The following is a 25,634-nucleotide window of genomic DNA, read 5'->3' as shown; positions in this document are numbered from 1 at the left end:
AAACAAATATTAAAAAATAAATAAAAATAAAAGGTGAAAAATCCTATACTTGATGTTAATGCTAGCACTTAATGTTTTGGCTTAAACAAGGATAAATGCTTCACTCACTATGAATGCAGGAAAACTAGCCGAAGACGCTATAGATAAGCTAATTTGTCAACACACTCAAATATGAGAATTTTTATCAACTTTTTATTTAGAAAACAGAGTTGCCTTTTTATGTCTTTAAAATAGTCTCGGTTTAAAGGACAATCTCCAAATTTCTATATTCTAAAAATATGTTTTGATTTCAAAGGCATCACAGCCAGAAATGACCTCAATTAATGCTATTTTTTAATCTTGCAGAAGTAATATAATTAAAACAAAACAAACAAACAAGAAAGACAGAGTCTTTACCTAGTTTTCTCAGTGGTTAGAGTATAAGCCCAAAGACTGAAGGGTCTTGGGTTTGATTCAGGTCAAGGGCACTTGCAGGATTGATCCCTGGTCTGGTCAGTGGTGTGCAGAAGGCAATCACTTGATCTGTCTGCCTCACATCAACGATTCTCTCTTTTTCGGTCTTCCCCTCCCTTCTACTCTCTTTAAGAAATCAATGGAGACTAAGGCTAAAGTATATGTGATGGTTTAAAAAAGTTATTTCTGTATTGTGAGAGTGACAAAAGTAGCTTTTCTAAAATAATTTGATGTTTCATACGCAATTTTAAATGCTTATGTAATTAAACTGAATATTATAAATATATGTTTAAGTTATTAAATGTATTTATTTAAAATATATGTTTATATATTCTTGCTAGATAAAATTTATGATTGGTTGGCTACAATTAGAAATCAGATTATCTTATATATGAGTACATAAAATATTTTAAAGTATATATAATTAAACTCGACATGAATGAAAATATTTAATAGGAATATCCTGGACTTCTCCTGATATATTTATCATAGGCAAACATTTTGTTTTTAATAGAATGACCCCTCTCTGGTGCTTTTACTATTTGAATTGATAAAATTGTCATGGTTTGTGAAATGGAAGCATGTTTTCTAAAATCTCATTCAATTTTACATCTTCTACAAAAATACTGAAAATCTATAATAATAAAAGCATAATATGCTAATTAGACCAGACAGCCGAACGACCTTCTGGATGTCTTTCCAGACGTCATTCCAAACTAAGCCGTGGCAGTGGGGGCAGAGGCAGGGGCAGTTAGGGGTGATCAGGCAGGGAGATGAGCAGTTAGGGGCGATCAGGCAGACAGGTAAGTGGTTAGGGGCTATCAGGCAGGCAGAGGGGTTAGGGGCAATCAGGCAGGCAGGCAGAGGTGGTTAGGGGCGATCAGGCAGGCAGGCAACCGAGTGGTTATGAGCCAGCGGTCCTGGATGTGCATCTGCTGGTTTAGGCCCGATCTTGCAACGGGCCTAAACCAGCAATCAGACATTCCCCTAGGGGTCCCAGATTGTGAAAGGCCTAATATATATATTAGAGGCCTGGTACAGATTCATGCACATTGAAAGGAAATTAATTAGAAGGTGGCTGGCAGGTCCCAGATTGCGAGAAAGATGCCTGATTGCCGGTTTAGGGCCTGCGGGATCGGGCCTGAGGGATCAGGCCAAAACTGGTAGTCTGACATCCCCTGAAGGGTTCCAGAGTGTGAGAGGGCACTCTGCAAAGTTGTGATAACTCAGCAGCTCCTGAGTTGAGCATCTGCACCCTGGTGGTCATTGCACATCATAGCTACCAGTCAGACAGTCAAATGGTCGGACGGTCGAATGGTCGGATGGTCGAATGGTTGGACGATCGGTGGGCATATATATATATATATATATATATATATATATATATATATATATATATATATGCCGGCACAAAATTCATGCATGGGGGGGGTGGGTCTCTCAGCCCGACCCGCACCCTTTCCAATCTGGGAGCCCTCAGGGGAGCCAGCTACAATCTGGGAGCCCTGATGGCTTAGGCCCACTCCCCACAGTTCTCTGCTTTCTGCAGGGCCTGGCCACTCCGTGCCCACTGCCCAGAGGCTCTCGGCGGCCCAGAGGCCCCCCGCAGCTGGAGCAGAATGCTTGCATCGTCACGACAGCGACAAAGCAAGCATTCCACCAGGTCGCTCACGCTGCCAGGTCTCAGTAGCTGCCCCCCCAGGACGACTCCAGCGGGGCTGAAGGGACTGGGCACTGCCATCTTGTGGCTATGGGCGCCGCCATCTTTTGTGATGGAGTGACAGTTAATTTGCATATTACCCTTTTATTAGATAGGATAGATAGATAGATTATATCTATATCTATATATCTATATCTACATCTACCTATAATAATAAAAGCATCATATGCTAATTAGACCATATGTCCTTCCGGACGACCTTCTGAATGAAGCTGTAGCTGCAAAGGAAGCCTGGGTCCCAGGTGCCTGCCAACGGCCGGAGAGAAGTCCTGGTCCTGGGTGCCAAAGGGAAGCCGGTGCCAGCAGCCAGGGGAAGGAAGGCCTACTCTTGCACATATTTTGTGCATCGGGCCTCTAATATCTATATATATAAAAGCCTAAGTAACAGTCACAACCGAAACAACCGAATGGACGACTGAACAGGCTGCATTGGGCGACCATGCCAGCAGGGGGGTTAGTGAGGGATGACCAAACGACTGAGCAGCGGGGTGCATGGGGCAACCAGGCCAGCAGGGGGGGGCTGTGAGGGGGGACCAAATGACTGAACAGCAAGCTGTGTGGGGCGACCAAACTGGCAAGGGTGGCTGTTAGGGGTGACCAGACCAGCAAGGGGGGCAGTGAGGGATGACCAGGACAGCAGGGGGGGGGGGGCAGTTGGGGGTGGCCAGGCCATCAGGGGGGGCAGTTAGGGGTGATCAGGCAGGCAGGCAGGTGAGCAGTTAGGAGCCAGCAGTCCTGAATTGTGAGCAGGATGTCCGACTGCCTGTGTGATCGGGCCTAAACTGGCAGTTGGACATCCCCTGAGGGGTTCTGGATTGGAGAGGGTGCAGGTTGGGCTGGGGTCAGGAGACCCCCACCCCATGCACAAATTTTGTGCATATATATATATATATATATATATATATATATATATATGATTCTAGGAATTAAAGGAAATGGAGCAATAAATCGCCCAAATGTGAATCAATTTCCCTCCATTTTGTTCCATTACTATCCACACTAAAGTGCATATTTGATATTCTCAAATTCCCAGAGGATACATGTGGGTGACAGATCACAGGTATATTATATAAATATATTATCTGACCATAGTGGCTTCATATACTTATGAAATGCAATTGAAGTTTACTACAAGAGCTATAAGCTTTCATATTTGATCCTTCTTTTCTTTGGTAGCGAGGAAACTAGAATCTCAAAAGGACTATTAGAACAAGACTATTTTCTTCCTGATCTATGCTCTTTGAGAATCACACAAAGTGATCAGAGCATGGGTTTTGAAGGTAGAGAGACCAGCATTGAAATCTTTTCTCTATCAATTGTCAATGTAACAATTGATACATCATTTAAATCAGGCGTCCTCAAACTACGGCCCATGGGCCACATGCAGCCCGCTGAGGACATTTATCTGGCCCGCTGGGTGCCGCTGCCTGTCCTGCTTAGCAGCTGACTCGTCCCGGGCCCGCAGTGCGCATAGGAATTTGTTCATAGTTTTGTTTTTTTTTTAAACTATAGTCTGGCCCTCCAACGGTCTGAGGGACAGTGAACTGGCCCCCTGTTTAAAAAGTTTGAGGACCCCTGATTTAAATCCTCTTATAAAATAATCCAATAACACCAATAACACTTAGTTGTAGTGTGAACCTCAGTTAATAAATATTTATTAAATGCCTAATATGTGTCAGCCACTATGCTAGATTTAAGAAAAATATAGCTATGCAGGGAGGCATAGAAAGAAGAGTAGATGAGAGGAGAAAAGAAATGAAAACAAATGCAGTACTTACCCATACAGAGTTTGTAGTCTATTAGGAAAGACAAAGTTAAAACAATTGATAGCATAAAACATGATATTATGAAAAAAACCCTTAATTAGACAATGTCCCTAGATTTTTTAAGGACATTCTTTAGAGAACAGTCTTAGATTGTGTTTAGTAAAAGCAGGGAAAGACTTCAATGCATGTAGTTTTTTTGGGACATGATCCCAGGAGGTACAGGTTGAGGAGGTGGGAAAGTGAGACAGCAAAGTAAGAAAATGATTTGCATTAATGGGTGAGTTACTGCCAGCAGTAAGTGCAGCTCAGTGCCACTGAGGAGCCTCTGAGAAACCATGTGAAACCTGGAAGTAGAATCACTACACAAAACAGACAATAAGGAAGCTAAAAGATTTTGTCCATTGACTACCACTCCCCATTGGTATAAACTCTATTCTATTTCCAGGTTACACCTGGCTTATTGCTGGCTGAGCACTTTTCCTTGTACCACCTAGTAGAAAAGAGGTGAAGGTGCCTGAGAATGTTTTTCAGAATGCAAAAACCTATATTTTACAGCCTTGGGGAATTCAGGTGGGCAAAGAGCTCTAGAGTAGAATTTCAATAGCATCTGCTTCAATATATTGTTGAGATACTTTATCAATCAAAATTGAGCATTTCACAGTTTTGTCCCAATATCTCTGGTCATCAAATTTATATCATTTTTAATAGATTGCTTTGATTCTACACCCAAAATTTGGAACTTCCAGATCAGTTCATCACATAGAGAAGTTTAGGAATGATATAAGTTGTTACTCTCTCAGTCAGACAGCTCTTGCTCAGCCCTAAATAACACCACCAGTTCTATAAGATACTCAACCAGCTTCCTTTCTTTCACTGCCATTGTTCATTAGTTCCAGAGTTCTGCTGTTAACCCCTCCCATTCTCTAAAAAATGACTACACAGAGCAATTGCTCTGTCTTCTCTGATAGTCTCTCAAGACAAGAAGGGTCTTTGTATTTTTAAGTTACTACTTATCACTAAGTGAAACATGAATTAGACAAGAAAATACCCACCTAATAGCAAACATTTACAGAGCTCGTCAGTTTGACAATGTGAAAAAAGCAGATTTCAAGTACGATATATCAGGTTTAAAATTCTTGCTCCTGCTTTCTTTAAGTATCTCATTTTAGGAAAATGACTTATCCCTGCAGGCTTCGTAAAACCAGTGAAACCCAAATAACATATCATTGGTAATATAGGGTTGCTATCAATTTTATCATAGTGATATAATAAGGAAGAGTGAAAAGATGTATGTAAAATGCCTAGTTCAATGCCAAATGCATAGGAACACATTCAATAACAGAGACTATTATCATTGTTAACAGCAATTATTTACCAAAAAAAACCGTAAAGATGATATTGACAAATCTTACTGAAAACTATAATTAGGTAGATGATAAAACTATTATACTGTCTCTCAAAGGTGAATATAGAAACTTTTACAATTTATGTACAAATCTACACTGCATTTCACAGTTTATTATATGTTAAATCCATATGATTGGGAGAAGAAAAATAATTTTATGCACTACATAATTGGAGATTTAAACAAAAAAGAGAGTTGATATCAAAATTTCAACAATGGTAGGTATGCTAAAGATATGTCTACAAATACATATTTTAAATCCACTTACAGGAAATGCATTTTTCTGTACAGCTACTACTATTACTTATTATGTTTTGTTCTAATATGTTATCACCTTTTGTATCACTACTTTGAAATTTTAAATTTGTATTTACGTCACCACTTTGGACTTTGAATCCTTAAGGTATATTCCTGCAAGTATATACACAGTGACTAAGAGCAGGAAAAACAAGATTGATATTAATATTTCCCACTTAGATAGGCAGGATTCCCCAAAACATTACAAGTTTATTTACTTCTTATCTATATCCACACCCAAGAGAGAAATATTAGAAATAGCACTTGCTTCTTAAGAATCAGTCAAATCCTTCACATTGGTTCATGGACAATGAATATTGGAAAGCATTGCTTCCTCCTTATATGTGTTCAAGTTATTAAGTTACTTATAAGAACTTAGTTAAGACAGCATGCTGCCTTGTGCTTCCAAATGTCTTTTGTAGTTTTTCTAATTGCCCACCGCTTTATAAAGGTCATCATTCACTAGTGCAATAGTTCCAGAAGATTGCTATCTTACTTATAAGGGGCATTTTTCTTGTACAACATCTTGCAGGTTGCACATGAGACCTGTATAACTAGAAAGAGGAAAATGATTGATGATTAATGAAAACATTACCTACAGGCTGACAGCAGCAGAGAGTAAGACTTTACACTAAATTGGAGTGAAAAATGCCTTACCACTAAGAAAAGATAGCCAATAGCTAACCTCAACTAGCAAAGAGAAAAGAGCTCTTAGTTATTTGGAAATAAAAGTATAGATTCATGCTATTCTTTCATCTATGTATTAGAACCTATGATCTAAAATATCATACCTAATAATAGACAAACATGTAAGTTGACTGTACCTCCGCTATCCCCACAGCCAATCAGAGTGAGTATGCAAATTAACCCAACAAAAAAGATGGAGGTTAATTTGCATACATAGGTGCAAATTAACCTGGGTCCTGGGAACTTTCTCAGCACCCAGGTCACTCTGAGGTAGCCCCACCCCCCCCCCCCCCCGTGGGTCCTGAGCAACCTGGGAAGGGCCTGAGCCAGGGGGCTCCTGGGCAGGGGTGGAGCCCAGAGATTGGAGGGACCTGGGGGTCCCCTGCCCAGGCCCGGAGGCTTTAGGCCTTGGCAGGGGTGGAGTTGGTGATCAGAGGGAGCTGGGGGTCCCCTGCCCAGGCCCGGAGGCTTTAGGCCTTGGCAGGGGCAGAGCCAGAGATCAGAGGCAATCAGTGTGAACTACAGAGGAAATACCTTTTCTGACTGCTCATTGGCTAAGCTCCCTGTATGCCACTGGTAATATTCTTAGTAACTTGGGTATAAGAATCCAAAAAGGTGATCTAGGGTTTTTCCACCACACTCCTGGAGAAAAAAACAAAAATCCGCTGCTGGAGGGCTAAGAAATGTCATATCCTGCCCTAGCCAGTTTTGCTCAGTGATAATGCCTAGGGTTGCCGACCGCAGAGTCCGGTTCGATTCTGATCAAGGGCATGTACCTAGGTTGCAGGCTCCTCCCTGGCTGGGGCCCAGGTCAGGGCTCATGCAGGAGGCAACCAATCAAAGTGTTCCTCTCACTTTGATGTTTCTCTCTGTCTTTCCCTTTCTCTCTCACATTCTCTAAAAATCAATGGAAACATATCCTCCAGTGAGGAAAGAAAGAAAGAAAGAAAGAAAGAAAGAAAGAAAGAAAGAAAGAAAGAAAGGAAGGAAGGAAGGAAGGAAGGAAGGAAGGAAGGAAGGAAGGAAGAAAGAAAGAAATGTCATATCCTATGAAAGACACATCTTGAAAATGCCTAAAGATTGTCATTTTTTCATGGTGAAGGGACTGGAGTCCGTGTTGATGAAAATACATTGGTGGCTGCGGTGACTGGCAGTGACTGCAGCAGTGGGGTGATGGGACTGGTGCCTTCCCCTGATCAGCCCGGTCGCCTCAGTAGGACATCCCCTGAGGGCTCCCAGTATGTGAGAGGGGGCAGGCTGGGCTGAGGGAATTTCGTGCACCGGGCCCCTAGTTTTATTATATATTATGAAGATTTAATGATGAATTATATAAGTATCTTACTTCAATAAACTTGTACTTACAGGAGCAATCACAAACATATACATGTTTTACTATAGATTTTGAGTAAAAAGTAGAAAGCTCCCCAAATCTACCTGGCCTTTTCTATATTTTGTTTGTAATCCTACTCATTTTATTCTTATATCCAGTGATCCATAAACTTGACCACACATCAGCATCATCTAAAGACTTCATTCAAACTTAGATTTCTTGGTCACATCCCCAAGGATTCTGAATCAGTAGTTCTGCATATGATCTGAATATTTTGTTGGTAACAAGATCACAGATAATACCGCTACTGTTCTGGGAATGATACTTTGAGAACTACTGCTTATGGAGATAATGACAACTTAATAGAGTAAGAGAAAAATACTTATTTTGTTTGTATTGAATCAAACTGTTCCTCAATAAATCTGTAAACATAATCTCTTTGGAACTATATAAAACCAAGAAAATAAACACTTCAAATGGAAAAAAACACACACAAAGTAATCACAAACAAATTTGAAATTTGATGACTGACATACTATTATATGGAAACTCTATTGAATGAACTAAAAGGTCTGAATCTAAATTTAATGTAGTAGAGGAAAATCTATCAATATAGTTGAAAGTCAAAATTACATATCTATTATTCATTATATTAAAATCACTGAGGTGAAAAGTTATAGGTGCAATCTCAAGCACTATATATTATGTCTTTATCCAGGAAAGTCAAAATCTTTTGTGTGCACCTATATTTTTGATAATAACTTTTCTTTACTGTGTTAGATTTGACCAAAGAATAAATTAATAATTTTTATATCTGATGATGAATCTGTTGAAAATATTAAAAATATCTTACAAAATCTCTGCAGAGAAGTTTTGTAGTCATCATAAGGACAAAAAAAAAAGGCAGGCAGAGATATATACAGAAATATATACAGCATTCTGTATGGTTCATCCTCTCAGCTTTAGAAAATAAAAGTCACTTAAGAAAATACAAGTTAAAGTTTAACCAGTTTAATTTTCCAAAACTTCTATTTAAGTGATATATGCCTTCATCTACATATTTCTTGTGCATTTTATTGACATAAGTGACGATTAATGACTGCCTTCTCTTTAGCATATAAGCATGATACTGTCTTTTGCGGGCTTTAAGTGGGTTTTCACATATTTACATGTAGAGGAAACAAGACTTCTTGTAACAACTACTCCTGAGACAAACCCAGCTATGAAGAAAAAATCTATATATATAAAAGCCTAAACGACCATTACAACTGAATGACCAGAACGACTGGAATGACTGGAAAGACCGGTCACTATGACACACACTTACAACCAGGGAGCAGACGCTCAATGCAGGAGCTGCCCCCTTGTGGTCAGTGCACTCCCACAGCCAACCTCCCCTGGCTGGCCAACCTCCCATGGTCCCTCTCCCTGGCTGGCAGGTCCCAATCGCCTGATCAGGGCTGGGCCCTGGCCTGGGACGGGGCATTGGGGGTGGGTGGCGGCAGATGCAGCCCCTTTCCCAGGAGGGCCAAGGGTTGGCTCCCTCCTCAGAGCCAGCAGCCACACTCCCGTGGTCCCTCACCCCTGTCCCTCCCTCTGGCCAGCAGGCCCTGTCCCTCACCCTGGACTGCAGGCCCCAGTGGTGGCACAGTGGTGAGGGAAGGAGGAGCGGGGGGAGGTGGGAAACTGTGCAGTGGTGGAATGCTGTCGGCGGCGTCCGTTCCTTCCGCACCCGACCCTGCCCATGCATGAACTTCATGCACTGGCCCTCTAGTAGATAAATAGCTAGAGCTAGAGCTAGTGCTAGAGCTAGAGCTAGAGATGAAAGAGATAGATAGAGATAGAGATAGAGATAGAGACAGAGACAGAGACAGAGACAGAGACAGAGACAGAGACAGAGACAGAGATAGATAGAGATAGAGATGATAGAGATAGATAGAGATAGATAGAGATAGAGATAGAGATAGAGATAGAGATAGAGATAGAGATAGAGATAGAGATAGAGATATGATAGAGATAGAGATGATAGAGGTAGAAAGAGATATATTCAGGAGAGAGAAGAGAAAATAAATGAAAAAAAGACTAGTGATATTTTTTTCTGTGGTACACAAATATATTTATAGAATTTTCTCCTATATATATATGGGTGCTACAGTCCAAAGAAAGCTTGGACCTTTTTGCCCCTCAAGCAGATAATAGTGTCTCCTAAGTTCATTTATTTATTTTTTTATCATGATACAATTCATTTGGCAGTATACTAAGGTCAAGGCCTTAACAAAAGAATAGGGAAAACACAAAATGGAAGGGCATGATACAAAAAACCCCATTCTGTTCATAAAGAGGGGACATTTGAGTTAAATACTAATATGAAAAGTTCTACACCTTTTTTGTTTATTTGTCTATTTGGGGGTATGAGTCTTTAGCTCTTACCTTGAATCTGGGTCAGAAGACACATTAATATTGACACAATATTGGATAGAATGCTAATACTGCTTTAAACACTACATTTGTTTGTTTTGGTTTGATTTGGTTTGGTTTTGGGTGCATTGATGTACATGAATATTAGGATTTCTGAATTTACATAAAACCAGTGAAATTGGAGAACCCTCACAATGGTTCTGGTAGCTAACTTGCTAGAAGAAATGCTAAGAAAATTATTATACTTTTATGAAAAAATTCTTAATATTATGCTCTTCTAGAAATTCTGCATTATAATGAAAACAGCTTGCATATGCTAAAGTGTCTTTCCTTTAGTGGTGATTCATTTCTATGGGGCTGTTTCACTGACTTGGGCCTCCTCTGAGAGTCCTCCCCTCAGCTGCCAACATTAGTGCTCCCATGCTGGGCATGTCAATCCCATTGGTTCAGTTTCATTTTGTGGTCACAGGTGAAATGTACAACACTCAGGTGCCAGGAAGGAGAGAAGGTTCTAGTGAAGCTTGAACATCCGCAATTCAGTTGAGGCCAGAATGACTATTCTCTGTGTTACTTATTCAGAATTAATTTTCCAAAGGAGACAAACTGTGAATCAGTGGAGAGTTCAGAGCATTGATATCTACTTCCAAATGCTTCATAGAATTGCACTTCTAAATTTATTGATAAAGATGTGATCACAAGCTTTATATTTTAAAACTAAGATAGCATTAATAAATCCCTAACTTTCCACCCATTATGGTTTTAAAAAGCAACCAATCAAGCATAGTACATTCATTAGAACAGACTCTTTCTAAAGAGGTTTAAGAATGTATATGCAAAGTAAAATTTGGGAAGAGAATGTGCCAATAGTTTAGCCTCTCCTATGCAGGAATAAATAAGTCCTATTGTTTAAAAATTGCTATAGAACATATAAATATAATGTATAATTTCTAATGCTTATCCTGGCATCTAAAATCTATCCACATTTTCATTAGAAAACAGAAACATCTATTGAGCCAGGCTCCCCTTGGGAAATCCCGAGCTTGTAGACCCAGACACTTGGCGATTAGCCATGTGTCTGTCCCTCTCCCCTCAGAGAAAGAACAGGTTTCATAAATTATCACTAGTGTTCCTGCTTCATTGAAATCATAAGACTGCTCTATTGCAAAAAGAAAATTTGTACAAGTTAAATCAATGAAGAACATGAAAGCACAGACTACTAGAACATTCTTGTATCGCTTTCTCTCTATTTTAGAGTATTATGCACACTAACTGCTACATAATAATTCTACTAGAGACGAGGTGCTGAGTTTTTCAAGACCCCAACTGAACAAAGAACTTTGTGATTTGATGCAATTTCTGTGACAACTACTCAATTTTAAGCCAAAATAGTCAAATAATTACTGACCAGGCTGTGCCTATGGATCTTAATAATGGAAAACCTTTTTCCTTGCTTGTCCACCAAAAAGCAGTGGTGGTGCAGGGTTGAATATGGGGTACGGTGTGTGCAGTGTGTGTGTTTGGGTAATTAAGGTTCTCTTCTATTCAGATTTCTGAAATGAATGAAATAAATCTCCATAGTGGTAGAAGCTGAGAAAGCAGGAGAATTATATTTAATTGTTACTTAGCAGAATTTCAAGATACATAACAGCATCTTGAACATTTTACAAAATGAAAAATCTTTTTTACTGTCATTTGAATTTTATTCTTACACTTGTTCCTTTACATCAAAATTAAATAATTGATTTAGGATTCAGTAAAAGTAAGTGTCCATTGTAATTATCTCATGTTGTGTAACCAGTCACTTGCAGAAGAGTGCTAAATATATGAAAGCAACATTTATTTTGTTCAAGACTTGAAAATGACTGGTTCAGCAGTTATCACTTAGGTTCTCACATGAGGTGATCTTTTTTTTAAAAATATATATATTATTGATTTCAGAGAGAGAGGGAGAGAGAGATAGAAATATCAATGATGAGAGAGAATCATTGATTGGCTGCCCCCTGCACACCCCACACTGGGAATTGAGCCAACAACCCAGGCATGTGGTTTTAACCGGAATCAAACCTGGGACCCTTCAGTCCACAGGCTGATGCTCTATCCACTGAGCCAAACCAGCTAGGGCATAAGAGGTGATCTTGAAGATTCTCCAGTTACATGTCTGGCACCTGGTCTAGAAAGATTTCAACATGTAGCAATTGAAAAGATGGGCCTTCTTTGAAACCTCTCTCTCTCTCTCTCTCTCTCTCTCTCTCTCTCTCTCTCTCTCTCTCTCTCCTTCCCCACCCCGTGTGCCGTGTGTGTGTGTGTGTGTGTGTGTGTGTGTGTGTGTGTGTGTGTGTGTGTTCTTTCCAAATACAGCTTCAGTGTAACTGGGCTTCTTCCATAATGACTGAAGAAACATACAGAGCTGATGTTTAAAGAGCTACCAGAAAAATCTACAAGGCCTTCACTACATAGCCTGAGAAAGCATGCAGTGTAATTTCGACCACATTCTCTTCATTTAAGATGTCTCAATGGCAGGCCCATTTTAAAGAAGAGAAACTGATTCCTCCTTTTGACAGGAAAAGTGTATCAGAACACTTTACCTGAACAACAAATGGATAAAAAAATATAACTAGTGGGATTTTAAAAAGTAATGAGACAAATGAAAATGGGAAAACAATACACTGAGTGGCCAGATTATTATGATCTCTGGACGCATAATAATCTAGTCACTCAGGGTATATCCTATATAATAAAAGGCAAATATGCAAATTGTCCCCTTGACCAGGAGTTCGACCAGCAGGCAGGCCGGCCAACCGCCCATTTCCCCTCCCCCTGGCCAGGCTGGCCGGACCACACCCATGCATGAATTCATGCACCGGGCCTCTAATATATATATACAATGAATGGCCAGATTATTATGTGTTCAGAGATCATAATAATCTGGCCACTCAGTGTATACCAAAACTTATGGAATGAAGCAAAAGCAGTTCTACCAGTTAAGTTTGTAGCAACAAATGTATACATCCAGAAAAATATTTTTTAAAATCTCAACTAAACAATGTAATTTTGAGTCTTAAAGAACTAGAAAAAAAATGAACTAAACCCAAAGCTACCAGAATAAAGGAAATAATAGTAAGAGCAGGAATAAATGAAATAGAGAAGAGGAAAACATTAAAATAGATTAACAAATCCAAGAGTCAGTTGGTTCTTTAAAAAGACACAAGAGACAAAACTTTAGGTAGACTAACCAAGAACAAAAAAGAGAACCCAAATAAATAAAAATACAAATGAAAGAGGAGACATTAAGCCTGACAACACAGAAATACAAAGAATCATAGAAGACTAAACTACTATGTACAAATATAAAACAAAAAATTGGATAAACTAGAAGAAATAAATAACGTCCTAGAAAACTACCACCTACCCAAATTGAATAGGAAGAAATAGAAAATATGAACAGATGAATTACAAGTATGGAGATTGCATCAGTAATGAAAAACCTCCCAACAAAGTAAAACCCACAACCAAATAGTTATCTGGTTAATTTTACCAAACCTTAAAGATTATTCAATGTCAGTCTTTCTCAAATACTTACAAACACTGAAGTGGAAGGCACACTCCTAAGCTCATCTTATAAGGCCAGCATCACCCTGATCCCAGAGACAGATAAGAACAGTACAAAAAGAGAAATCTATAGGCTGGTATCCTTGATGAATACAGATGCAAAAAATACTCAATAAAATGCTATCAAACTGAAATCAACAGTACATTAAAAGGATCATACACAGTGATCAGATGGGATTCATTCTTGGGCCTTTAAGGATAGTTCAACAAATCCTAGCTACTGTAAATTGTGCTGCTATGAACATAGGGGTGCATATATCCTTTCTGATTGGTGTTTCTGTTTTCTTTGGATATATTCCTAGAAGTGGGATTACTGGGTCAAATGGAAGTTCCATTTTTAATTTTTTGAGGAAACGCCATACTGTTTTCCACAGTGGCTGCACCAGTCTGCATTCCCACCAGCAGTGCACGAGGGTTCCTTTTTCTCTGCATTCTCACCAGCACTTGTCTTTTGTTGATGATAGCCATTCTGGCAGGTGTGAGATGGTACCTCATTGCTGTTTTGATTTGCATCTCTCAGATCAGTGGTCGCAAACTGTAGCTCGTGAGCCACATGCAGCTCTTTGGCCCCTTGAGTGTGGCTCTTCCACAAAATACCACAGCCTGGGCGAGTCTGTTTTGAAGAAATGGCGTTAGAAGAAGTTTAAGTTTAAAAAATTTGGCTCTCAAAAGAAATTTCAATCGTTGTACTGTTGATATTTGGCTCTGATGACTAATGAGTTTGCCGACCACTGCCCTAGGAGCTGTATCGGTAAAGAGATTGCTACGACAAATGTGTGCTATTTTGCTGCCTATGGCTTCTTCAAGGATTTTTATGGTTTCTGTCATATGCTTAAGTCCTTTATCTATTTTGAGTTTATTTTTGTGTATTGTATAAGTTGGTGGTCTAGTTTCATTTTTTTGCATGTATCTGTCGAATTTTTCCAATACCATTTATTGAAGAGACTGTCTTGACTCCATTGTATGCTCTTGCTTCCTTTGTCAAATATTAATTGAGCATAGTGGTTTGGGTTGAACTCTGAGTTCTCTGTTCTGTTCCATTGTTCTATATGTCTGTTCTTGTGCCAGAAGGCAGTTTTAAGAACAGTGACTTTGTAGTATAGCTTGATATCTGGTATTGTGATACCTCCAACTTTGTTCTTTTTTCTCAAGATTGCTGCAGCTATTCGGGGTCTTTTTTTATTCCAGATGAATTTTGGGAGAGTTTGTTCTACGTCTTTGAAGTATGCCATGAACATACACACACCAATAAATGTGATACAACATATTAAGAGAATGAAGCATCAAAATCACATGATCAAAAGGTTGGAGAAGGGAGTGGGAGTAGTTGGAGGAGATTGACATAGGGGGAAAGGGGGACATCTGTAATACTTTCAATAATAAAAATAAAAAAGTTAAAAGTCTATAATGGCTATTGTCAACAAATCAACAAACGACAAGTGTTGGCGAGGATGTGGAGAAAAGGGAACCTTCATACACTGCTGGTGAAAATACAGATTGGTGAAGCCACTGTAGAAAACAGTATGAAGTTTCCTCAAAAAATTAAAAATGGAACTGCCATTTGACTCAGTAATCCCACTTCTAAGAATATACCCTGAGAGACCCAGAACACCAATCAGAAAGGATATATGCACCCCTATGTTTATAGAAGCACAATTTTACAATAGCTAAGATTTAGAAACAGCCTAAGTGTCCCTCAGCAGATGAGTAGATTAAAAGACTGTGGTACATCTACACAATGAAATACTATGCAGCTGTGAAAAAGAAAGAACTCTTACCATTTGCAACAGCATGGATGGACCTGGAGAGCATTATGCTAAGTGAAATAAGCCTGTGAGAAAAAGATAAGTATCACGTGATCTCACACATATTTAGAATCTAATGAACAATATAAACTGATGAACAAAATAGATCCAGACACATGAAGCATTGAACAGAATGTTGAACCTCACAGGGATGGAAGGGGAGAGTGGGTGGGAAGAGATCAACCAATGAACTCATATGCATATATGCATAATCCATGGACACAGACAATAGGGTGGTAAAGGCCGGGGATGGGGCTGGGGGCAGGCTAGAAGAGGTCAATGGGAGGAAAAGGGTCATATGTAATACTTACAACAATAAAGATTATATATATTTTTAAATTTTAAAATCACATAATTATCTCAAATGGTTGCAAAAAAAAGCTTTAGACAAAATTTAGCATCCATTCATGATTAAAAGAAAATTGGGTATAGAAGGAACATATCTCAACATAAAGGCCGTATATGACAAGCCCACAATTAACCCATTTAGTGGTGAAAAGTTGCAAGTTTCTGTCTAAGACCAGAAATGAGACAAGGGTACTTACTGACATCACTCCTATTCAAAATAGTCTTAGAAGTCCTAGCCAGAGATATCAGGCAAGCAAAATAAATAACAGGTATCTGAATCAGGAAGGAAGAGTGTCCATGTTTTCAGAAGACGTGATCTTACATATAGAAAAATCCTAATGACTCCATCAAATAACTGTTGTACTAATAAACAGTTTCAGTAAAATTGCAGGTTATTAAATCAAATACAAAAATCAGTTGCATTTCTATATACTAACAATGAGGTATCAAAAAAATAAATAAATAAAATAATCTCATTTATACTAGCATCAAAAACAATAAAATACTTAGAAATTAACAAAAGAGGTGAAAATTCTGTACACTGAAAACTATAAGATATTTGATAAAATAAATTAAAGAAAACATTAATAAAGAAAATAGTGTCACATGTTCATGGATTAGAATAATAATTATTGTTAAAAGTACATACAACCCAAATCAATTGATAAATTTGATGCAGTAAGGTTTTCAATGGATTTTTTACAAAAATAGAAAAAAATTATAAAATTTACATGGAACCACAAAAATGTCCATACTACCCAAAGCAATCTATAGATTCAATGAAATCTGTATTAAAATACCAATGGCACAGTTTACATATCTAGAATACTCCAAAATTTATATGAAACCAAAAAAGACCCTAAAGAGCCAAAGCAATCTTGAGAAAGAAGAACAAAGTTTGAGGGATCACAATATCAGACATCAAGTTATAGTACAAAGCTACTGTAATCAAAACAGTCTGGTACTGGCATCAGAACAGGCATATAGATCAATGAAACAGAATAGAGAACTCAGAAATTGACCTAAGCCATTATGTTCCATTAATATGTGACAAAGGAAGCAAGATCATACAATGGAGTCAAGACAGTTTCTTCAGTAAATGGTGCCTCAGGTATGTTTAAAACATGCAATACCTGAGTCTTTAGTCAGGATCACTGACCTCTTTTTCCTTAGATTGTCAAATAAAAAAATGACAACAGTCAACACAACAATAGTCATCCAGTGTGAATGAATCAAAATTATACCTTTTGTTGTTGTTGTTAGATTGGCAAAAAAACACACATTTATTTTGGATATGCCACAGAATTTTAGTAATTAGTTGTGTGTGCCATGAGATGAAAAAGGTTTAAAATCACTGATCTGAATATATGAAACATTTTTTTTTGTAGGAAAATTAACTTAGTTATTAAAAGTTCAAAATTGAGTTATTGGATGTTTATAACTGCAAGCTAAAACAAAACTTGCAAAAAATAGGTAAAAATGTTTAATGAAATATATATTATATCCAACAAAAATAAAGTGACATATTTTAACTTAGAGGATGTATATAACTTTAATGCTAAACCCAATATTTATACTTAGTGTCTTACAGGAGTGAAAAATGCAGTTAATGAAACTCCTTTAAACAGAATTCACCACAGGAAAGATTTATATTATCCTAGAATTAAGTAGTGTGTCATGACATTATATATACTATATATTTCTTTTGAATAGAATGTGGGTTACTTTAGGGCCTATTTGAACTCTTCTGCTTCTAAAACCAATGACCATTCAAAAATCTAAATTCAAAGTCCTTTAATATATAGGTTTCTTGTAGACATGATGTGTGTTTCCCACAGTAAAAACCTTGTAAACCTTTATAAAATTTCTTCTTCAACATCACTCAATAAAATAGGCTGTTACAGAATGTGCTAAAATCTACATTTCTCTTTTTCCTTGTAGTCACTCACTACAATGTTTCTTTCTCCTATTCACCTCACCTGTCAGTACTGCTTAGTTAACCACCCCTTACCCTGCACTAATACCAAAATTCAGGTTCTAAAAAATGACTGTACCTGCAAAACAGCCCTCTCAAATTACTGTCCCTATTTCTTTGTCATAGCTCCTCTCACAAGGAGAAGTCCACACCTAGAATTCTGCTAAATACATTTATCCTTCTTGTTATACAGTTCAAGATGGCTCAGGATCACTTTCCTGATTTCTAATCCTATATAATAAAAGCCTAGGTGGCGTCACGCGAAGTCATCACAAGATGGCCACCTTGACATTGTCACAAGATGGCTGCCACGACACCGTCACAAGATGGCCACCATGATGTCATCACAAGATGGCCACCACAAGATTATTAGCAGGGGAGGGCAGTTGGGGGCAACCAGGCCTGTAGGGGAGGGCAGCGGGGGTGACCAGGCCTGCAGGGGAGGGCAGCTGGGGGTGACCAGGCCTGTAGGGGAGGGCAGTTGGGGGCGACCAGGCCAGCAGGGAAGGGCAGTTGGGGCAATCGGGCTGGCAGGGGAGGGCAGTTAGGGGCCATCGGGCCGGCAAGGGAAGGCAGTTGGAGGTGATCTTGTCAGCAGGGGAGCAGTTAGGCATCAATCAGGCCAGCAGGGGAGCAGTTAGGGGGTGATCAGGCTGGCAGGCAGGGGAGTGGTTAGGAACCAGCAGTCCCGGATTGTGAGAGGGATGTCCGACTGGCTGTGGGATTGGGCCTAAACCAACAGTCAGACATCCCCCAAGGGATTCCAGATTGTAGAGGGTGCAGGCTGGGCTGAGCGACATCCCCCAGTGCACTAATTTCATGCACCAGGCTTCTAGTCTACAATAATCTACAATAATAAAAGCATAATATGCTAATTAGACCAGACAGCCAAACGACCTTCCAGTCGTCCTTCCAGACAACCTTCCAGATGAAGCTGGGGCTGTGAGGGCTGGCCAGAGCTCCAAGGGTCAAGCCCCTTGCATGAATTTTTTGCATAGGGCCTCTAGTCTACAATAATAAAAGCATAATATGTTAATTAGACCGGATGTCCTTCTGGATGTCCTTCCGTCCTACCGGATGAAGCGGGGGCTGTGAGGGAAGCCTAGGTCCTGGGTGCCCACTGGCGGCTGGAGGGAAGCTGGGTCCTGGATGCTGGAGGGAAGCCGGTGATGGCAGCCAGGGGAAGGAAGGCCTACTCTTGCATGAATTTCGTGCATTGGGCCTCTAGTAAAAACATAAAATCCACATTTTCTCTAATGTTCTTATTGTAAAAATGTGGTATTTTTGTTTTTCTAATATAAATCCTATGCTAGAATTTTCATACCTCCTCATTGGCCCCTCCTATATTCTATAAATCCCCGTGGTTGAGTCTGGACTCCAGAGGAGAACTAAATTCTATTTTCAACTTAATTCTGTATTGCATTTTAAAATACACAAAGCACTTTTACATATATTATTTCTTTTGTTCTGAAGCAATGAACTGTATCTCCAAGAAACTAAATGACACTTGCCTAAGTTGACAAAAGGTAAGGAGTAAAGTCAGGATTCTAATTCCTAAATTTGTGTATTTTCCATCATTTCTTTTTTTTTTTTATGTTCACAAATGTATTCTGACCCTCTTAGTGCACTATGCCAAACATAAATTATAGTAAGTTACCAAAAAATACCTCTGGTTGCTCCTATGTTTTTATCCCTTTAATTTGGGGAAATTCAGGGTTCCTAAGAATATTAATGAAAGTTGTTCACACTCAAGGACTGTGCCACCATTTTATTTGTTAATAAATTTAACAGGTATAGTATTGTTGAATTGTTCTTAGGTTTTTTCATCTAGTAAGATAAAATAATTTATAGACCATTATTTTTTAACTAGAGACCCGGTGCATGAAATTTGTGCACAGCGGGGGAGGGGAGAGTCCCCTCAGCCCAGCCTGCACCCTCTCCAATATGGGACCCCTGGGGGGATGTCCAACTGCCGGTTTCAGCCCGATCCCCAGAATTGGGCCTAAACTGGCAGTTGGACATCCCTCTCACAATCCGGGACCACTGGCTCCTAACTGCTCGCCTGCCTCCAGCCTGATTGCCCCTAACTGCCCCCCAGCCGGCCTGGTTGCTCCCAACTGTCCCCCCCACTGGCCTGGTTGCCCCTAACTGCCCCTCTCTGCTGGCCTGGTTGCACCTCACTGCCCCCCCGGCCATCCTGGTCAGCCCACACAACCTGCTGGTCAGTCGTTTGGTCGTCCCTCGCTAAGCCCCCTGCCGGCCTGGTCACCCCACGCAGTCTGCTGTTTGGTTGTTACTGTGAGGGCATCATGACCAATTTGTATATTACCCTTTTATTAGTATAGATGTTTATTTGTTAAATTTTATAAGTCCCCACATTCTCAAATTTATATTCTGTGTTGTATTGGTCTACAAAATCATTTAATTTATCTTAAAATTTACCTTTTCAAACAATAAACAATATACAATGATTTAGCATCTAAATTTAAGTTGGCTATTAAAACCTAGCATCCTTTAATTGATGTACTGAAAAGTTCACAAAGTTGAACCACTAGCCAGTATTTTCCCCTTTGATAGCTGCTTTTTTTTTTTTTTTACTATTCTACTTTGCTATTGGTCATTAGTTACCTTATCTGATTGTACCAACAATTAAAATGTCCTGAGATAGTTTTTTATCAGTATAGTGTGGTGATAAGGGAAAGCTAGAGCACTAAAGTAAGTTAAATCTTCATAATTTATGACTCCAGATGTTTAGATTGACATTATTTTTCTCCATACTCTTTTTTAAGAAAATACATATTTTGGGGGAAAAAAGTTTTGAGAGCAGCATTTCATTTTCAGAACCCTGGCAACATTAAAAGAAGGGTATTTATTGATAGTTGCTATAGGCTATTTTAACTACTGTGAAACTCTTTGCCATTAATGTGTCTTGTTTGACATCATTTGACATCAAGGATTATGGTTCTGAAGGCACTTCTTCTTTTTAATGACTATATATATTCTATTTCAGAAAAATGCTAGGAATAATTTAATTCAGTTTTCACCATTATTTCAATTTTACTGATTTTTTCAAAACACAACTTTCATACTCCAATCTAACTTCTTACAGGGTATAATTTTGAAATTTTCATACAAATGCTCCACTACCTATTTGCCAAACAAAGGAAAATAGAATCATATTTTGCTATTTCAAAGTTTTCTCACTATTTTATCAATACCTTTTTATTTTTTTAATATATATTTTATTGCTTTTTTATAGAGAGGAAGGGAGAGGAATAGAGAGCTAGAAACATCGGTGAAAGAGAAACATCGACCAGCTGCCTCCTGCACACCCCGTACTGGGGATGTGCCCGCAACCAAGGTACATGCCCTTGACTGGAATCGAACCAGGGACCCTTCAGTCTGCAGGCCAATGCTCTATCCAGTGAGCCAAACCGGTCAGGGCTATCAATACCTTTTTAATGCATATTTGGTTACAAGGGTCAGAAAAAGTTGCTTGAGCTAATCTGGTGTATAAGTCTCTTAAACAAAATGTGTATACATTTGGTTAAAGACATTAAGAAATAATTTGAGTAGTTCCCAACCTCTAATAGTTGTAAATTAAGGGCTAGCTATGTGTGTTGTCCAATGTAGAAATCTGCTGATAAAATTATGGAGCAGTTTACATTTCTAAAGTTTATACATGGTCTCTACTTGCCCTTGTGGCTTACATTCGTCAATTCCAAACCTCCTGTCCTAGTGGCTGCCCCCATAGCAAAGAAAGAAATTATACAGTTTGAGCTTCCCTCAGAGCAAATGATTCTGCTAACATTTGCTCCTGTATTAAAGTCCAAGCCAGCACTCTAGCCAGGTAGCTACCCACATTTTCCTGTTCTACTTTCACAGTTAGGAAAGCATGCCTGTTTTCACTGGCAGGAATTCACATAGCCATTGTGAGAGGTGTAGTATCCAAATGAATAAAAAACCACATCATTATGCTAAGATATACCAATAAAATCAAATTACTATTTACAAAACTTCAAAACAGAAAAAGTCTTGGATAATAGGAGATGGGATAGAACTTTCTCATTGCCTAAATCACCGTATTTGGGCTCAAAAAATGCAAAGTGCCCCACTTTCTAATAAAAACTGCAAACAGCTGGGGCAAATAACTTCTTTAGGGTTTATTTAAAAGGGGCAGAACTAGCCAAGCTGTCACCAGGAACCTCCTCAATGCACCCATTTTTAGTGTGGGATGGTCTGTGCATGGTGGATACTCATTGGGATCACCATGTTCATGTGCACCTATCTCTAAGTGAGGAGTTATCTAAAGTATTAGTTTGTAAAGATTTAGGGACCCTAACCGACACAACAGCTGGCATTTTATTCCTCTCTTGAACATCTTCCAAATACACGGATCTTCCCCGAGCAGGGGAAAATAAAAGAAAAATGGTCGTGGGGCCAATCTCAAGGAAACAAGAAGACTGATATATTTAGTAATGTAAACCACAAGGGCCAACAATCCATCCCACCTCTCGTTAAGTGTTATTGTAGCCTTACAGGTGAGTGATCTGGGTCTCCTAATATTTCTGTATTAGGGGTCTCTAGAAAAATGTTTATAGGATATATATGGATTTGTGTAATCGGATAAAATAAATATACATTTATAAAACTGGTTCACGTCATGAAAGCTGGCGTGTCCAAAATCTGCAGAATAAGCAACCTAGTTTGGAAGAGCTGATATACACTTCAAGTCCAAAGGCCATCTGCTGCAGATTGTTTTGGGGAAAGATCAATCTTATACTGTTTTTAACCCTTTCAGTGATTGGATGAGGCCTACCCACATTATGGAGGACACAGTCTATCAATTTAAATATAAACCTCATCACACACACACACACAAAAAATCCCTTATAGAAAGATCCAGAATAATCTTTGACTATATATCTAAGTGTGTGGTCCAGCCAAATTAGTCACGAAATATCTTACATGATATTGAATTTTATGGCCAACTCTTCTTCATTGGGATCTCAGTAGAAGAAAGCAGTGACATTGATTATGTTCACCCCATATAAATGCCCAAATTTCCAATCAGTCAAGGGAAACAAGAAGTAGTTGTACTTAAACAATTTGTTGGTATTGTCATGAGAAGTTGCCCCACTGTACAAAATAGCACAGCAACAGGCCTGGTGGGTATACTGCCTAGGATGCCTGAGTCAGACCTCACAAATCAGGGAACTGTGCAGTGGGGAGGACCACGGCACCTCCAGAAAATCTGGTACATGTGCTTCCAATCATTGGCACACTTTCCACACAGAGAATATCTGTGGTGGTCAGAAAAGCTGTCAGAACCAACCAAGAAAGCAACCTACAACACCATCCGTTTATAGAGAAGCACATGTAACATTCCCTCTCTTGTCTATGAGCCCCAGCCCACTGCAGGACACATAATTTAGAGGAGACAAGAAGAGGATGTATCTCAAAGACAGACATGTATCTCTCACCTCTGAATGTGGAAGGAAGAGGAATGATATGTTCAGATGTCTGAGGAGGGGAAATGGTTGAAGTAAAGATGAAGTTGAGAACTAAAACCACATAGGTTTGAAAGTAACAGGGTGTTCTGCAATCTGTCCAATATTATTTGGGAGGGATAACAGAATGTTTCCCAGAATATGGTTGAAACAGTGACTGGAGTAAAATAAAATAAAATAAAACAACACCATGTTTATGATGTATTAATTTGGACCACTTAATAAACTCACCCTTCAAGGGGATAGATAAGCAGTGCATACACTTGTACACATGGAAAAAGCAGTGCAATGCTATCTGTCTGTGCTGGCTAGAGCTCCCTCGTTCAGCCCCCTCAGACATTCCCATTCTCATTATTCTAGTGACAGCAATCCCTTTCTTTTGAGAATTTCTCTGTAATTCCAAATAGTCATGCTAAGACTCTCAATCAGGTGCTCCCTCATCTCAGTAAATACAAATTGCTAGTTATAAATATAGTCATGGGGATGTAAAGTACAGCACAGAGAATATAGTCAATAATAATGTATTAACTATGTATGTTGTCAGATGGGTACTAAACTTATCAGGGTGATCATTTCATAAGGTATATAAATATCTATCACTATGTTGTACATTTGAAACTAATATAATATTGCATGTAAGCTCCAGAATCACAAAGCATTCTATAGAAGTGTAAGGATAGAACTGCTGAGAAACAAGAATAACAGGCAGGGAGATATATCTCTTCCTTGTGGATTATGAGGTTAAGCTTAATCTGAAAGTTCATTAAGCAAGTCTCAATTAGCCATTTCAAGGGAGGAGCAGGCTCATTTCTGCCTCTTAGTTCCAGAGACTATGCTTGACCAGTAAGTTTCCATTGTTAATGTACTCAACTAGATGTTTCCTGCCTCCCTTCCTTATAAATATACTAGAGGCCTGGTGCACAGATTCGTGCACCGGTGGGGTCCCTCAGCCTGGCCTGCGGGGATCTGGGTCTGGGGTATGGGTGAAGCAGATTCGGGGCTGACAGTGCCCCAGCAGCAACATAACCCATGGCCGATTCAGGCTCCCTCCTCTACTGGTCAGAGTGTCTGCTCCCTGGTGGTCATTGCACATCAGAGCTAGCAGGCGAATGGTCAAACAGTCAGATGGTCACTTAGGCTTTTATATATATAGATGGAGTGATACAGGAGGATGGGATTTCCCCGGCAGAGCCTGTCTTATTCTCAGACATGCCTGGCCTGAGTACACTTCTCTGTAGGATAATGAGAGCTCTGAGTACACTTCTCTGTAGGATAATGAGAGCTCAGGGGGTGGGTATACCCTACAATTTTTTTTTTTCAGTTCACCCTAGTTTGCATTTACACTACATGACTATATTCTGGTGCCATCTCTAAGGACAGTTTAAAAGTTGTAAAGGCATATGCCCAGGGCAATGTATGGCATGCCGTGCCACATGAAGGAAGCTTGTCTACAATGTGAATTTGAAATAAGAAAACAAAGACAGATGTTAATGAGCCAATGCTCATTTTCCTCTTCTCAAATTCAGATGTTAAAGTCCTAATCACAAATGTGATGGTATTAGGAGGCAGAGCCTTTGGGAGGTGACTAGTGTTAGATGAGGGTAGAGCGCCCCCCAATGAGATCAGTGCCCTTATAATAGGAAGGGATGCCTGAGCTTCCTCTTTCTCTCATGTGAGGCTGCATCAAGAAGGCAACTATCTGCAGTACTAGAAGAGACCCCTTCACCAGGAACAAAATCAGCTGCCTCCTTGATGTCAAACTTCCCAGCCTCCAGAATTATGAGAAATAACTGGTGTTGTTTAACCACCAGATCCATGGTATTTTCTGATAGCAGCCCAACCCAAGACAAGAGACAAGAAATAGTATTAGAGGTGCTTACAAACATCATTTGACCACTCTCTGCATAAAACATGACTCTACTGAGCTCCCCACAAGATATGTGCCTATACATATCTTTCTTGCCTAAACTACTTTGAATGGATTTCTGCAAATAGTATTGACCAATGCATAGAATTTAAAGATGGGGCTATTACAATTATTTTTTTTAAGAAGGGGTAGTTTTAAGTAAAATAATAATGTCACTTTTAAAATGATTAACTAACCAAACTATGAGGGGACTCAGAAACTCTTCTAAATATAGGACTTATTGGAAAATAGAGATAAAAATGCAATAGTCATTCATTTTAAATAACCATGTTCCATGTTTTAACAACACCCCAAAGTGATTGATTTAATTATTGGATTTAAAGGGAAACAGTGAGTCATAAACTGCTTCAACTTGATCCAGCATTTAGAAACAGTCCTCTTCAG

The sequence above is a fragment of the Plecotus auritus genome, assembly GCF_963455305.1.
Source record: "Plecotus auritus genome assembly, chromosome: 2".
In the NCBI taxonomy this organism is placed as follows: domain Eukaryota; kingdom Metazoa; phylum Chordata; class Mammalia; order Chiroptera; family Vespertilionidae; genus Plecotus; species Plecotus auritus.
The sequence above is the reverse complement of the archived record's forward strand: the minus strand, read 5'-3'. Positions refer to the sequence as shown.